At 48.3% G+C, this 17,293-nt stretch overlaps 2 protein-coding genes across 6 annotated transcripts in view; one reads left to right on the forward strand and one right to left on the reverse strand.

Moving 5' to 3' along the window:
• LOC118898164 (high density lipoprotein binding protein) overlaps positions 1 to 15,825 on the reverse strand; it is a 68,503-nt gene extending 52,678 nt beyond the window's left edge. The window contains exons 1-2 of one of the 3 annotated variants that reach the window (XM_036858172.1): positions 15,687 to 15,825; positions 960 to 1,032 (exon numbers count right to left, since the gene is read on the reverse strand). The gene's annotated coding sequence lies outside the window, so the exon portion shown is untranslated. Of the gene's footprint in view, positions 1 to 959; positions 1,033 to 15,686 lie in introns of those variants that run through there. The other 2 variants (XM_036858175.1, XM_036858174.1) reach the window with 2 other exon arrangements.
• A 121-nt stretch (positions 15,826 to 15,946) lies between these two features.
• Positions 15,947 to 17,293, forward strand: part of SEPTIN2 (septin 2) — a 32,720-nt gene continuing 31,373 nt past the window's right edge. The window contains exon 1 of one of the 3 annotated variants that reach the window (XM_036858176.1): positions 15,947 to 16,058. The gene's annotated coding sequence lies outside the window, so the exon portion shown is untranslated. Of the gene's footprint in view, positions 16,059 to 16,315; positions 16,396 to 17,293 lie in introns of those variants that run through there. The other 2 variants (XM_036858177.1, XM_036858178.1) reach the window with 2 other exon arrangements.

Genomic DNA, 17,293 nt, shown 5'->3' on the forward strand with positions numbered 1-17,293 from the left:
CTGAGGCCATAAGAGGACCAATAACTATAGTCAAGGGGCCAAGGGGATGGAATATGTCTATTAGCTACAGCCAATCAGGGTCCACCCACGCAGCTGGGCCATTTCATCCAAAACACATGGCTTGTACATGGTAAAAAGGGTGGCTCCCCAGAGGAAAATTAGGGCACTGCTTTGCCTCCCCAGAACAATGAGTGGGTGCTGCAAAGAAAAGAGATTATCAACTACAAACCAGTTTACAAACATATAAAATTCTAAACAAAACACCAGCCCAATAAATCCACTCTAAATTTAGAGAATAAGGCACCATGACTAAGTAGGTCTGTTCTAGGGATGCAGTAAGGATTCAATATTAGGTAATGTATACATCTCACATTTAAAGCTCAAAGGAGGACAAAAAACATATATACATGACTGATAGATGGCCATTTAAAAAACGTCCGTCTGACTGATGAAATTCAACCACCTATTCCTTGCTTCCTATGGAATGTAACTTCAGGAATAGAAGGATGTGGCAATACGAAGAGTTATTTCCCAGAAGTAAAATGTATCACAATTAGTGAAAAGCCAAAATTATCCTATTAAAGTAAGTAACAAAACAGCAAAGACGTCTACCACGGTCAAAGACCGTCAAACACGCAACCTAAGGAGAAATAATTAAGCTAAGACACAAATGCCACTATTTGCAGATGACCATCTGTCTAGAAAACCCCTCTACTCTAATGAAAAGCTAGGAAAACTGAAGGGAAGTTCAGTGTTAGCAAAACAACACACACACTAGATGCCCGAGTCATGGAGCAGTTTCATCATCCAGGACACTCATCACAGAGATGTCTGTTCCCCCCCCCTCCACAAGTTCATCTACACCCTCAAGGAAATGCCGAATAACATCTGCGGTAGGCTAAACAATGACCACCCGAAGATATCAGGTCCTGATATTTGGAATTTAAATGTTACCTTACCTGGAAAAAGTCTTTCCAGAAGTGCTTAAAGATTACCCTGGATTATCTGGATGGGTCCATTACAAGTGTCATTCTGAAAGAGAGGCAAAGAGACAACACAGAGGAGAAAGCTTATATGAAGGTGGAGGCAGACACTGGAACACACAAGCCAAAGAAAATGGGAGCAGCCACCAGAAGCTGGAAGGGGCAAAGGACAGTTTCTCCCCTAAAGCCCCCAGAGGGCGTGTGGCCCTGCCAGATTTTAGATTTCTAGCTCCAGAACTGTGAGAGAATAAATTGGTGTTGTTTTAAGCTACTAAATTTGTGGTAATTTATTTTCGCAGCCCTAGGAAACTTAACACAACGTCCCCGTAGGTTTTGTTTTTCAATATATACGCTGTAAAAAAGACTCCCAAATTCACCTAAAAATAAAACTGTTCTAGGTTATTTGAAAAAAAGAAAAAAAAAGAGGGAAAAAGAAAAAACATTCAACCTAAAGTTAAGTAAAACACACCATAAAGCAATAGTAATTAGTACTTGGTGGTTTTTGCTAAGGAAAAAGAAAAAGGATAAATGAAACAAACTCATGTGTATCTATGAGTTTAGCATTTGAAACAAGTGCCATTTCAAATCAGCAAAGAAGGATGGACTAGGCAATAAACAGAACTGGGCCCATTTGCAATCCATTTTGGAAAAGATATAAAGGTTGATCCCTACCTCACACCATACATCAAAATAAATTTCAGCTGGATTAGAGATCTGGCCGTAAAAAATCAAGCCTTGAGGAATTTGAAGACTGGGGAGAAAAACCTGTGATTTGAGGGTGCAAAGGCCTATTGATAATACAGACTGTAGACATCATCAAGGAAGATACTGACTCACTTGACCCTATTAGAGCTTAAGAATTTTGTACAGTAAAGGCTATCGTATAGAAGTTAGGACAAAAACAGAGTTTTTGTCTGGTTGGGAAACATCTGAATAGACTAGGACCTATCAACACACAGTTCATGGAAAACTAAGACATACGGCACATAAACCCATGAACAGATGTGTTCATCTTCATTCTGCCTTATTCTATGAGATCTACAAAGATGAACAGAAGTGATGCAGGTTTTGAAATGGTGAGGAAAACTGGCTTCTCTATCGCTGAGGATGTGTAACATTAGAACTCAATTTAAGAACACAAATAATCGGGCTTCCCTGGTGGTGCAGTGGTTAAGAATCTGCCTGCCAATGCAGGGGACACAGGTTCGAGCCCTGGTTCAGGAAGATCCCACATGCCGTGGAGCAACTAAGCCCATGCGCCACAACTACTGAGCCCACGAGCCACAGCTACTGAAGCCTGCCCACCTAGAGCCTGCGCTCCGCAACAAGAGAAGCCACCGCAATGAGAAGCCTCCGTACCGCAACGAAGAGTAGCCCCTGCTCTCTGCAACTAGAGAAAGCTGGCGCACAGCAACGAAGACCCAACACTGACAAAAATAAATAAAATTAATTAATTTTAAAAAAACCCCACAAATAATCGACATACACATAATCCAATTCAGTGGTTACACTCCAAAGAAGCTACTCTCCAGAAGTACCTGCACAAGAACACAGAAGGCATAGGTATAATAGGCATAAGAAGGCTCATAGAAGCATAGTGACATGCAAAGAACTGGAAAAACGCAACTGTGCACCAGTGAGATAATGGTAACTAACTACACAGTGATGCATCGATACCATACAGCAGGCATCACCAACAATGAAGCGATGGCTCAGGTAACAGCCTCGAAAGGGCAAAAAGATAGTGCACAGCATTTTATTTTTAGAAACTGGGATATGAGTTCCACATAAGGGGGTGTCCACATACCTAGGGTATCAGAGGCTGAGTGAGATGAAGAGAGCAGAGGGCACCCGTGCAGAAGAGGGGGCAGCCACAGGAGACTGGGAACACACACGGTGACTAATCAAATAAGTAAATATATTAGGGACACTGGCACCTAGGATTGTCACTGTTGGAAAAGGGAGCTACCAATTCGGAAAGGGAGAGACTGGAACGAACCCTGTGGTATTAGATAGAAACCGAGGTTCTGAAATGAACTCATGTCTTTCAACATACAGAGATGTAAAAACAAACGTGTTGTAAGTACACAGGCATCTGTATATCTGTGTGTGTGCACGTATACATGTACGTGCACACACACCCACACACACACTCCATCTCTGTCCACTAAGAGGGCCTGAGTGCATTAACACCCCAACAACAGCCCAACTAGTGCCCACATTCTGCTTCTCTGAGTACCAACTGTCATAAAATGGAACTGGGCCTCCTCAAAGAAAAGGCTGATTTCAGGTCTGGGGCAGGAAAGCATTGTACATGAAGAGCCCAGAGTACCTTGCTGTACAAGAAAGCAAGAAGTATTAAGTGAATGATGGGGACTTATCCAAGCCAGGACACAGGAGCTGGCTTCAAGGGGCTCCCACTGGCCAAACATCAAAATATATAATGATAATAAAAGATGACAACCAACTGAATAAAATGGGAAACTCTTAGCCTGCACTGATAAAAACGAGTAAATTGAAAGTTTGATAGGAACAGACACTCAGTTTCAAAAGCATCTCCCCCCACAGTACACTTATTAATCACAAAGACTTCACGGTGGAGAAGCCTGGCAGACATCACCTTTATCAAGCGAGCCGAGCAAGCACCACTGGTAACGGGACAAATCGAAATCGCGTGCCACCTGATACGACGCCAAGAAGAGAAGAACCCAGCACGCCTTCTGTGTTATTCCAGCCGAAGACGCAAAACCTGAATCGGATCAGAAGGAAACAGACAAACCCACTCTGAGGGACACTCTGCAAACTAACCGCTTGTGGTCATCAAGTGCCAAGGTAAGATGGGGCAAACGCTCCAGTGTAGGGGAGACTAGAGACCTGACAAAAAGTGTCAACACAGGGCTGTCAACTGGGTCTTTCTGGTGAAGCGTGAACTGGTCTGAAGGTAGCAAAGTATTCATGTGTGTGAGCGGTTGTACTAAGCGTCTTGTTTGCAGGAAACACACTGAAATAGCCAAGGGTGATGAGGTTTCATGTCCCCAAGTTACTTGCAGGTGGTTCAGAAAAAAGTGTTTTGTACCATACTTGAAACTGCTCTTAAAGTATGAGAATTAAAAAACATTTCTTTTAAATAGAGAAGAGTACTACTTTTGTAATTAGAAAAAATAAATGCCTTAATTTGGAAATAAACACATTGAGGTAGGAGGGGGTGGCAAAAGACACTGACCATCCAACTCCAAGTCAAACCCAAGTTTAATAATGTATTTCTGACTATGAGTTCACCTATTTACATCAGTGCACTTCTCACTCACATTTTATGGAGCATAACAAAGTTTTACTTCAATTTTATAATATTGTGATGATACTAAAGCCTGTTTACACATCATTTTTTCAAAGTTCATGAAAGCAGATTTTTATTTTATTTTTTAAAATTATTTTTAATTTTCTTATTTGTGATTTATTTAACTATTTATCTATTAATGTCTATTTATTTATCTATTAACTTACTTATCTATTTACTTACCTATCTATTTATCTGTTTACTTATCTATCTGCCGCACCACCGCGGCATGTGGAACTTTCCCAACCAAGGATCAAACCCGTGCCCCCTGCAGTAGAAGCGTGGAGTCTTAACCACTGGACCATCAGGGAAGTCCAAAAGCAGAATTTTAAACCACCAGACAGTGTCAAGAAAGCTGCTGACAGCACCACGCCAACATGCTGAGCAGCACACCCCAAATGACGTCAGGGTCCACAGCGTGACTCCCCGCCGGCTCCTGCAGAGGAGGAGGGAGGCCTGCGGGAGAGCACAGGTGCTCCGAGAGCTTTTCAGACACCACATGCAGAAGGAGCACAAGGGACGTGCCCATCTGAGCCAGCCACCAATCACAGACTGTTCTCTGGGCGAGAAGCAAAACTCAGAGACACCAGCAGCTGGAGCCAGCCATGCCACGTAAGGGACCATGGCCCAAGGAGAGGGGAGCGATATTTAGGCTGGGCAAAGAGACTGACCACTCAGTCAACAACGGCTTAAAAGAGAGAAAAACCCTCACATACCCCTACCACTTCAGGACTGGGGTGAGGAGATAACAAGACAAGCAAAGCTACCTTTGTGAATTAAAACAGTCCTATAAGAAGTCTTCTAATGCATATCCAGTAAGTTCTAAATAGGCTAAAACCAAAATCATACATCTTCAATAAAGCCATACACCAACTGACACCAAAAACCTAATTACTACACAATCCTGTGAGATTTGATGGAAATTCCCACAGATCACCAGGGAATCCTTCACATGCCATTTCTTCCTTGAAGATGTGGTCCTAATACTACCCACACAGTGTGGAACCATCCAGAAGAAATCAAGGGCTGGAGGTTTATACACTCTCTCCAGCTCAGCGGCATCTTTGGCAGGTAGGCATACCTGAAGCCCCAAGCAACCAAGGACGAGAAGGTGAGGCTGTCACGCCACGCTGCTCCAAAAGCAAAGGCACGTCTCACGGGTCAAAGGAAAGCCAACCCGTGTTTTCAAAGATTAGAAAGAGAGTGTTGCCTTTCCCAGTAACACCATCGTTTCCTCCCTGCCCTATCTTTCAGAAAAGAGCTACACTTAACCCAATCTCACAGTGATTATCTCCAGCACCTGTGAAATGAAGGGATGGCCCCAAACAGCAGCAAGCCTGATGGGTCCCCTGGCTCTGGTCTGGATGTCCCAGAGACTGCCGGGCTGAGCTTAGGAGCCAAGGGGCCCTGGGCACCGGCGGCCTGGCAGCACTGCTGAGCTCACCGCTCTGGCGACAAAGGCAACACAGCACTGTGGTCTCAGGGGCAGGAGAGTCAGCTCCAAGCAAAAGCAAATGTATCAGAACAGAAGCCTTGTTTCTAAAGAAAAAAACTCTATTCTTCAAACTGATCTCACACACACTGATTTAAGCCAGTGCTATAAGAACATCTAACTAACTTTACACTTACGAGAAAAAGTCAAAACAGTCAATATAATTCAGTAATTCCATCTGAAAAGTGTTTATAAATGAGCTAAGTATTAATAAAATTAGAAAGCATGTCACATAAGACTGAAATGAACAGTAACATACAAAATAAAACCGATTAGGATAACGCATCATCCTTGATTTTGTTCGCACCTGACCTGTCATCACCTAACACCCCACGTCCAGGAGTCAGTGCACCATCTCAAGTGAGGGAGAAGTGAATTTAAAGTCCCACCCAGACACCTCAAAGTCTTCTATTTATAAGTTACAGGACACCACCAAGTTAAAGTTAACACGGTTCATAGCTGTCAGAATGGTACATCAGAAAGACAGGAAAGATCACATAGAGCCATCCTTTCCTCTTTTATTACTCTTTTTTAATTTCTAAAGAAAAAGAGTTAAAACAAGGACGAAAAGCTTTCAACTCTATACATCAAGGAATCAGAAACCACACCCTGTATACTGAGAAGGGAGCCCCGAGAGGGAGAGCCACTTCTCAGCGAGTCACTCACCTCCACCAGAATTTCAAGAACAGCAAAAAACGCCAAATACACGACACCCTTTCAAAAATTATTTCTTCTAACTCTGCACTTGCATTGCTTTCTCTTTCCCTCTGGCCTCTGCTGGTCCTGAGGGGCCCGGGGGTCAGGGCGTGTTCTCCAGCTTCCACTTCCCCCAAGGCTGTCTGCTGTGGTAACCTCCTCATGAGCGCAGCTCTCTCCAGAGCCTCTGATGGAAACCTCCTAAGAGGCCAGAGCAGTTGCCATGCAAGCCGTTGCTACCAAGGCACCTGCACGAAGACTGCTTTCCCTCCCCCAGGAACCATCCACCCAGAGGTCTGCAGGATGCCTAGGGGCAGGGAGCTCGGCACTACGCCACCTGGCACCTGACCCTCGTTAGTCAAAGAGATTCCTGACTCACAGCGCCCTCCCTCCCACCCAGTGCCCTTTCACTTAACTCCAGTCGCCCAGGCCAAGCGATGCACAGGCCTAACGGGTGGTGCACAGAACTCCCCTGGAAGGGCACAACAGGTTATGCAACAGAGGTAACGCTGCACACTGAATGCCTCTGGCCAGAGGTATTTCCTTCCTCCAGAAAGAAACCAACAGTAGTAGCACTGGTCCAGCCCGCACCGTGTCTAGAAACTCTAAGTGCCGTCGATGACCTTACAGCTGGGAAGACAGCGAACCCTGGCCGTGGACAGAGCTGGGCAGCGGCACTGCTACGCGGAGTTCTCCCTCGGCCAGCAGAGCGAGGCCAGCTCAACCCACGCCCCAAAACGAGATGCTAGAAGCTCAGAGAAAGGAATCATGCCGATACAACTGAGGCGGCATAGAAAACAGGCAGGAGGACACTTGGCTTCCCAAGCATCGGTGAGCCCCATGGCACTAAGCTGCACTGCCGCAAAGAAGGCCCGTGCTCAGCATGCTTCCAGATCTCAGCAACGTGCTGGCCGAGCACATCCAAGCTTCTGGAGAAAGCTGCACTACAAAACCATCTGTGAAGCCCAGAGTCAATGGTGGTTGAAGAACACAAGAGCAACAGGTTGCGATGTGGCCTACAGACTGCTTTATTTCTGTGTCCAGCACACCCCTCAGAGCCTAGAAAGCTGCTCTGGCTTGCAAGCAGCCCGTGGTAATTCACCAAAAGTCAGGAAAGACAAGAGTCCAGAATCAACACTGGCCCGTCTGTTCATCCCCTCCAAACACATAGGGCACCTGCCATAGCCAGGATACCCTGCTGCGCCAGGGGGTCCAAAACAAGAACAAGTCTACCAGTGGCTTATCCTGTAACCCAGATGAAGGGTGGGGCAGGTAAAGCTAAGGGGGGACTTACCCCACCAGACCTGTGTAGTCATACGATGACATCACGGAGGCAGCCAGAGGCGGTGGAGCGGGGTTGCTGCGATAGGAAGATGGAAACACCAGTCCAGCAAGAGTGAAAGCTGACGCCCTGACGGTGGCTGACGTCTGACCGACAGCAGCCGTTTACAGGTTACTGCAGAGATGGGCCCTGAGTGCTCAATGGCTTTAGGTCTGGGACTCTGATTTGTTCACTTCCTTCCGGGAAACCTACTGACAGATATGTACTTGGTGAAAAATAAATGCCTGATGAGGAATCAACGATATTCAAAATTCTAAGGGACACAGACCAATTTTAGTGTGTTTCCTTCAGGGTAGAATATCTACCTTGCTGCAAAGGCCTGGGTGGCCCCGCTCCTGGATATTACATCACCTCTGGATCCCAAATTTTAGAGAAACTCTAGAGATGCTGAGAGGAAACACTAGGTAAATTGTCAAGGCTGAATGTTTAAATGTGTGAACTTCTGAAAATGAGGACCAAGACAAGGAAAAAGAATCACAGATCCTGACTTCTCTGTGCCTGTCTCCTGTCCTGCAAAAGGGAGCGGACATTAGCATCGACCCTTTGGTGTCACTGTGAGGATTATGAGGGCTTACACGCAGCGCTTAGCCCGGGCCTGGCAGAGTAAGCCTGGGGAGAACTTTCTGTGACCATGGCCCTCCTCGGTATCCGTGACAGCCACAAGAACTCTGGCAGTGCAGGCAGCACAGCAGTAACTCAGCCGCACCTGCCAGTGGCCTCACCCTACCAGGCTCCACTCTCCTTGACTGAAAAACGGGGCCTGTGACCGCTACATCCTAGAGCCCTCCAAGGACGGAGCCGGTAAAGCAGGACTTCTCAACCTCAGTGCTGCTGACCTTGTGACCAGGCAGTTCTTCCTTATGACCACACAATTCTTCCTTGTGGGGGCTGTCCTGGGCACTGCAGAATGGTGAGCACCTCTGGCCTCTAACCATGAGATGCCAGCAGCACTCCCAACTCATGACAACCAAAAATGTTTCGAGATATTCGGGGGGGGGGGGGGGGGGGGGGGTAAGATCGCCTGGTTGAACCATTGCTGGAAATAAAGGTCCTGATGCCTGGAGTGTAGGAAGCAACAAAAAAAGCTTTAATAGGCAAGGCTTTTTGTATCACTCGTGCATCCTTGAAACAGATCACAAAATGGGATGCTGTATGAGTGACTATTAGCTCCAGATGTCACCCTTCCAAGCTGAAAAACTAAGTTTCTGATAAACTGAATTGCCCAAGGGCGGGGCGGGGGGGGGGCGCAGAACGCTGGGAGGGGAGGGGGAAAGGGAGGGAGGAAACGAATGAAGGAAAGGAAGGAAGGAAGAAAGAAAACAAACCACCTCAGAGACTCCTTTCTTATCTTTGAGAGGAAGAAGCTAAAGTCCTACAGATCAAGAAACACCCAAAATCACAAGGCTGATTAAGAACAAGTTTAAACTGAAGCACTTACAGGTCTCCTGACTCCTGGTCCAGTGGAGGACGACCTTCCCCACCTGTACAAACATCTCCACCCTCTGCCCTGTCTGGTAGAAAGAACCAATGCCTAAGACCCAAGCACCGCTGCATGTCTGACAAAGTCCACAGCCAGGAACGTCTAAGAATAGCAATTCACACAAATAAAAGGCAAACCTGAGAGCGCTTTCAGAAAAGAATCCATCCTAATTGCTCAATGGCACTTGCTACCTAACTACTGGTTTCTGCATCAGCAACTTCCTGCCTCTCCTTGACCTAGATGAGGGCTGCTGTTCCAGCTGCGGGGTCTCAGGGCACAGATAAGCCTCCTGAGAGGATCCTGCACCCATGGCAGAGCCTGGGATGGGAGGGGCAGGGGCCATGGGGACTACATTCATACCAGTTTTATTAACTGATAGCATGAATATGATAATACGGTCGACCAAAGAATGATCTTTAGCATAAAAATACTGTAGAACACAACAACAGAAATAAAAATTGGCAATCTTCCTGATTCTTCCTCAACAAATATCTCCAAAACTACTGTTTTATCTAATATTTTTTCTTGGATATATTAATACGTGGTCTAAATAAAAAATAACATCACATTACATGCATTGTTTCACCACTTGCCACACTTACTCCCATTTAAAAATGCATATGGCTGTCTTTCCAAGTTTTACACACAAGTTTACCTATGTTAACAACTGCACGTTGCATGGAATAACCATGAAATCACCCCCCTGCTGTTGTTTTATTTTTTTCCGATTACAAGCACTGCAGAAAAGAGTACCATCTACTCACTCGAGCCTGTACCTCGACAGGTTAAATTCCTAGAAATACAATTACATGATGACAGGAGATGCGTGGATAAGCACTGCAAAGGCAAAATTTACCCTCCCAATGAATTAAGCTATTTACACTCCACGACATCGCGGTATACCTGTCCCCCTCACCTTCGGTAACTCAAATGGTCACGTTTATTTTCCCCAGTCTGTAGGGGAAATATGATTTTAATGTCAAGTCTTTGATCATCAGTGAAAACTAAAAATCTTGCTCTGCATACTGGCCATGTGAACTTCTTGACTGTGAAGACCGGCCTATTCACAACCTCCGTCCACTTTCCTACCAGGGCCTTCAGCACACATTTAAGACAATGTAAAACCCACAGCTGGGCTATAAAAGGTGTAGTAAATAACAGAAGAACAATGAATTTAAGTGCAACTCAAGTTGTAAGCTAAAAATAACATTGCTAAAGGGCAGCCAGGCAAAAGTAGTAAGAAAATACTGTCAAAAAGGACAGTTTTCTGCGTTTTGTTCTTTTTTTTTTTTTTTTTTTTTTTTTGGCCTCTCATGCCTCTTAGTCAAAGGGTGTGGTTTTTTCCCCCTCTGGAAAGGGAAATAGAATCTTTGGACTGGGGACACCAGTTACAGTGGAGTGATGGGAAACCATTCTGAAGACAGGGGAAGTAACTTCTTCCATAGTTATTGCTAAGATTGTGGCCTTCTCCCCTCACTTGGCCCCCAGGCAAGAGGCTGGGAGGTATTTTTCTGGAGAACCCAAAGAGACTTGAAGAAGCTGACAGGGTGCTGTAAGGAAACGGCCCAGCCAGATGCCTCTACAGCGAATGTCACAGTTGGCCAGCCCCAACAACCAACCACAAGCTCCGAGTCCCTCTGACATGTAAGTGGGCAAGCAAACATCACCGGAGAGCCCAGAAAAGGCTCTGATATGAAAGCCAAAACTGCAACACAAAAAGCAGCCAGAAGCAAGCAGTGACTTTGGGGAAAAGAAAACTTTGAAACTCACCAATGTCCTCAGAAAGGTAAGAGGAGATTCTATATCCATGGACCAAAAACAGGAGGTTATAACATAGGAACAGAAAGAATAAGAGAAATCTCCTAGAAATAAAGAGAGAAAAACTCAACAGAAGGGTTAAAAGATCAAGTTGAGAATATCTTCCAGAAAGAAATGGGAAACCTAAGAAAATCAGACTGTCAATCCAGAAGGTCCAATAGTTGAATTCTAGAAAGAGAAAGAAAGTGAATGGAAAGGTATGAAGGTAATAAATCAAGAAAAATGCCCAGCACTGAAGAACAGAAGTTTCCAAAATAAAGGGGCCCAAAGGGCAGGCAAGACACGAGATGAAAACAGACTCCAAGGGACATCACTGCACTGGGTGCTCTGAATTTCACAGAAAATCCCTCAAGCTTCAAAAAAGAAAACACAGTCACATATAAAGGCTCAAGAATCAGAAAGCTCTAACACTTCAAGGCTAACACTGGGGGATGGAAGACAGAGGGGTAAACTGATGTCCAACCTCAACACAGGTACAAGGGCAGGATAACGCATTCCCGACATCCAGGCTCTCAAAATTTATCTCCCAGGCAACTCCTTGTGGAAGTGCTCCATCAAAATTAGAGAGTAAAAAAAAAAAAGAAAAAAGAAAAAAAAAATCAAGAAAAAGAAGGACATGGGTTCCAGGAAACTGAGGGCAGTGAGATCTGCAGTGAGATTCCAGCAGGTTGGAGGTCTGCGCCTACTGAACTCGATCAGATAAAAAGAACTGAATTTCTTGAAAGGAGATTTAGACAACTAGTGAATTTGGGGTTGACTTTTGGTGGCAAATGCATATAAAACTAAGAAAACAACAAAAACCACTGATAAGGGAGGATCCCACATGCCGTGGGGCGGCTGGGCCCGTGTGCCACAACTGCTGAGCCCGTGCACCTGGAGCCCGTGGTCCGCAACGGGAGAGGCCGCCGCAGTGGGAGGCCCGTGCGCCGCAATGGGGAGTGGCCCAACTGGAGAAAGCCCGTGCGCAGCCACGAAGACCCAATGCAACCAAAAAAAAAAAAAAAACAAACCACTGATAAGAACTTCAGGGAAAACAAAAACTTCTCCAGGAAAGGAAAAGTAATCCCATCACACCATTTGGCCCAACTGTGAATGGTACCAGCAGTCAGAATATAAACACTAAATACCTGAGGAGCAAATTAAAGGTGCACCTGCTTTGGGCAGCCCTGGATTTGTCTGCAGGGCGAAGGCAGAGGGGTGAAAGATAGTGAAAGACGTCACATCTGCTCTCAGGGTTGAGTGGAGAGACAATGTGTGGGACAGGGGAGGGAAGGGCAGGAAGTGAGCAAATCAGGCATGGATGTGACAGACAGAGGCAAAGACCAAAGCCACCAGCTAGGAGACCAACGTGGGTGTTCTGCAGCGGAGGAGACATGATGGGAGGAAGGAAAAACTGACAGTTTTTGTTCCTTACAAGCTTTTCCAGATTTACTTGATCTTTTAAAAAGTATATGAAGATATAACCTTGATTTGAAGTAAAATTAAGTTTTAATGTTAAAATCCAAATGAGTGCCAATAAACAGTATTAAGGGAGAGCATGCATGGCCAATGCATTGTTATCAAATTAACAGCAAGCATCAGCAAGATGACTAACATGACAGGATACCCAGACAAGTCTGGCTTGTCTTAAATGATACTTGAGGAACTTTACCTCACCGGGTAAAACAGCGGCCGACTAGGAATATCACCTCTAAAATGTCTCTGATATTAGAAATACAAAAAGGAAAAAAATAAATGAAAATCCTGCTTTACCACAAAGTAACTTGTGTAATCAAGTTTTTAAATGTTACACACTGAAGAAAGTTTAGTTCTTTTCTTGGCTTTCAAATGTTCAATGTTGTGGTGCCTTCATAATTCAAGAGAAAAGGCATTCTAACACATTAAGGTTCTTTGGCTGTCTTTCCACACTTAGTCAAAAAGTTTGACAACATGCTCCTTGGACTTTTTGCCACCAAAAGTCAGCAACTGAGAATTCAGCTGTGTGCTATGTTTCTTCCAGGAGCTTGGTCATTTCTGAATAGGAAAGGGACATGCGTTCCTATGATCACTAGCCCTGTGAGGTGCATGTGTGCTGAATGGGCCATACCAAATATAAGCATCACTCTGCACTTTAAAAAGTGTTCTCTGCTCAAGCCCTTTAGGTAAATAAGTTCCAGCTGCCAAGCATTAATGGCAAGTCTATCCGATCCACTTGTGACTAAAGATCACAAAGTCATCTTGGTGGACAGTGTAATCATTTGAAATGCTGTCCAAGTCAGAGTGTCTTAGGGCATTAAGTCCTTCACCATTTGAGATGCCAGCAGCGTACCAAATTCTCAACCTCTTGCCCATATATGCCACCCCCTAAGTGGATAGCTGTCACTTGTCCCCTTTGCATAAGCCAGTCTTCTTGTCTAGAACACCCCATCCTGCCAACTCCACCTGGAAAAACTCTTATTCATCTTCTAAACCCCAGTTTCAGAACCACATTCTTTGTGAAAACTTTCCAACAGGTAATCACTGCCCCCTCTGTCCTACCTCCACTCTTTGTACATACTTCCATTACTGCACTCAGAACACCGTAATCTCTTCCTTTACAAGTGAATCTCCCCTACCAGACCATAAACTGCTTGAGGAAAAGAAAAAAAAAAGTCTGTGTCTTTACCTCTGCATCCCCAGAACCCTTAACAATGTCTGGCACACAGCCATTTCCAATAAATTTTTTTTTGAAATATTTTCTACTGTGAAAGAAGTAAAGCCATGAAGTCAAAGTCAGACCGCCAGAAACCCCAAACAACAAATCCAAAGGAAAAAAAATACTTGATGATTCAAGAAGAAATTCTCCCATCAGGACGCTGAGAAGTCAGCCTGGCCCCCTGGAGGGGGCACTGTGACCGGGTTCCAGCGGGTCCTCAAGTGCCCAGGAATGTGGGCCAAAGGCATCTTAGGAGTGCTCTCCTTACACGCGCTGCTCCTTTACTCAGGTGACCTCAGCCTGATTAGAGAAGAGGAGGTAAGCCCCATTCGGGACGTGACACACAGCAGAATTAATAGTAGTTACAGGGAAGTTTAATCTTCACTGTTTTCAATGGCTTTCAAATTTTGTCCTTCAAGACTTGAGGGGGTATGCTCAGTTTTCTCCAAACCTAAAGCTCTCATGACACGTGGGTGGTTGATGTCTCAGATCCAGAGAACTGGGAGTTCAAATGACAGAAGCCACTCTGAACCAAATACCTTCTCAACCACTTTAACACTGCTTCCAAGCACCCTAACATTAAGCGTACTTCGTAAGGGTAGCTAGGGTTGCTTAGAGTGTTCAAAGTGATCGAACATCAACCTGAGCGCTAGGCTTCATCCAATGTCTCATTAGCCCGGTTCGCTCCCATAAAAGAACACTGAGCGTATTTTGTAGAACAGCACTACCAGTTGCCTTAGACAAAATCCTAATTGTGACGCACCCCGTGTTAACAGGGCCTCAAGAAAGCTACCTGCCAAGAGAGCGCCCGTCCGTCCTTAGTTCTGCGGCAGACACCCAAACGCAGGTGAAAGCAACGCCTGAGTGTTTTCGGCAGCTCTGCAGCTGAGGACACAGAAACCCCGCAGCTCAAGGGTAAACCATCCTGCTCCTGAAGATTCCTCTAAGACTCATCTACACTCCTTCGGACGTTTCATCTGACCATAGCGTTGCTTAATAAAACACAGAGGTCAGTTTTCCTTTGGTTTTACGTGGTGCCCGGACACCACGCACAGGCCGACTTCCCCATCTCCTGAGTCGGCGGGGAGAGGACACCCGGCCCTGAGCACTTTGCCACTTTCCAAAGACACCCTGTCAGGACGCCCAACGGTCACAAAGAGCTTCAGGCGCCCCACGCTACGCGACCGCCCAGAAAAGACTCCAAAGCCGTGTTTACTGCCAGTCGTGGGTAACCCAGAAAGGCTTCCTGTACGAGAGCGTTTGCGCCCAGCCTCCCAGCAAGCATCGGCCAGCTGCTGGGCCTGCAGGCCGCGTGAGGGGGGAAGGACGCCCCGGGCCGGTCACGCCCCCGCCGGGCACGTCGCCCTCCCGCCCCCGAGCCGCGCCGCCGCAGTGGACTTGGACGCGCCCCCAGGCCTCACCTAGCGAAAGCGAGGGGCCGCCCGCCCTCCCCCCTCCCCGTCGGGCGCGGGCACCAGCCTCGGGCGCACGAAGGCCACGTCCCCGGGGACGGGCGCCCAACTCTATGGTCCGCGCACCAGTCGCCGACCCCCACGTGACCCACGGCAGCCAATCGAGGCGAGGCCCGGACCACTGAGACGACGGCGGCCCGGGGCTAGAGCAGCCCCGCCGGCCGCTCGCCGTCCCTCCCCAGTCCCGCTCCGGTGCTCCCTGCTCGGTGCTGCCGCCATCTTCCTGGAGGAGAGGACCAGAGGCGAAAGGTCCCCTCCCCGTGGTCGTTCCGAACTCTTACCGTCACTTGCCCTCCCCCCGTCCACCTCGCTTCTCACCGGTCATTTAGCTCCATCTAAAGAAATGCTCTTCCCCCCATTCTAGTTATTCACAAAGCAATGAATTACATTACCTGTTCCACCCTTATCAGCGTAAGGAAACGAAGCTCATAAGGTAGGAACTGTGGCGAAACAGGGACGAGCCGCCATCTTGGTAAAGGAGAAGAGGCTACGCTTGACCTCCCCCCCACCCCCGGCCTCTATATGGGCAACCGCCGTGGGAGGGGCACGGCGCCTGCGCAGAGGCGGAAACCGCGGACGAGCCTGCGCCTGCGCACTCGGAAGCTGGCGGATGGGGGCGGGGAGGAAAGCGTTGGCAAGGGGGCGGATCGACGCGTTGACGCAATCCGCCCACGCGCGGGGGCGGGGCGGGGTGCGAGTCAGCGGTCGGTGCTGGGCGGATCCGCGGCGCGGTCGGTCGGCGCTAGTTCTTCGGTGCGTCCGCGGTGAGTATCTCACCGTGGGTCTCGGCCGCCGTCGGGGCGCGAGCTGTGGGCCGACGCAGAGGGGCGGTGGCCGGCTCGGGGCGGTGGTCTGTCAGCTCCGGGGGGGGACGCGGGCGGGGCCCCTCGCACGGTGTGGGGGAGGGGCGGCCGGCCCGGCATCCTGGGCCCTCCCGAGATCTCCCCCCATCCCCCCATCCCCCGGCGCTCTTCTCGCTCTTCCGGCCCTTCCTCCGCCCTTCTCGGCCCTACCGGGTCCCGGCTCCCGCCCCCCGGGCCCTGGCGCCGGCGGAGGCGGCGGGGTGTTTCCCGGGCGAACCCGAGTGGCCCTTCTCACCAGGTGGGAGTTACGTGGGGCGTGGTCAATAATGGGCCTGGGATGTGGAGCGTTCGCTGGCGGTCGTGGTCCGGGAGGGACGGTGCGGGTCGCGCTAACAGGGGCGCTTCCGCTTCGCAGCCTCGCGGCCGAGAGGAAGCTCGCGGGGCGCTGGCCGCCCGCTGCACTCAGCAGGCCCCGCCTGGCCGCACACAGAGCGGGAGGAGAAGGAGGAGGGGAGGGGAGGCCCCGCGCAGGGCCGAATCCGGAGGGACGGGCGGCACCGCCGGGGAGGGCCCGTTCCCCTGAAGGCCCGAGATGGGGCCGACCTGTGGCCGCCGTGGCTCAGTAAGGCCCGCAGGGCCGCCTGTTACCTTTACGGCCTCAGTTTTCGTCGGTGCCTCGCTGCCTGGTCTGTGTTCCCAGCACGTGGACGCGTGACCCAACCGCGCTGACTCTCAGTTCCGACTGCTGTGGTCTTTCTCACCTTTGGCCTTGGTTCAGAGCCTGCCTTTTGCCTGGAGTCCGCTTATCTCCACCGTTTGCTTGCCTAGTTCCTGCTCTGTTATTCAGGACTGCGCCCGGGTTAGACTTCTTCCCCCTGAAATAGGTGTCCGCCTGCTGTCAGCCTCTGGTGGTCCGTGCGGTTGTTGTCCTGTGAGGGGCAGGGGTGTGTGGACCTGCCCAGCCTTACTTGTTGCCTAGGACGGTGGTCAGCACGAAACAGGTTTTCAGGTATCTCTTGAACAACTCACATCATTATAATACCTCAAGACAAGCTTAATGCCCAAAGCAGCCTTGCCATCACAGGGAGAGATGTATGATGGTGTAGGGGTCGTGCAGGCTGCTTTCCTGGTGTTTGTAATTTAAGGTTCGTTATTTTCGGTTTTGGTAGCTCCCACTTAGGCTTTGTTTGCACCGC

The sequence above is a fragment of the Balaenoptera musculus genome, chromosome 7, assembly GCF_009873245.2.
Source record: "Balaenoptera musculus isolate JJ_BM4_2016_0621 chromosome 7, mBalMus1.pri.v3, whole genome shotgun sequence".
In the NCBI taxonomy this organism is placed as follows: Eukaryota; Metazoa; Chordata; class Mammalia; order Artiodactyla; family Balaenopteridae; genus Balaenoptera; species Balaenoptera musculus.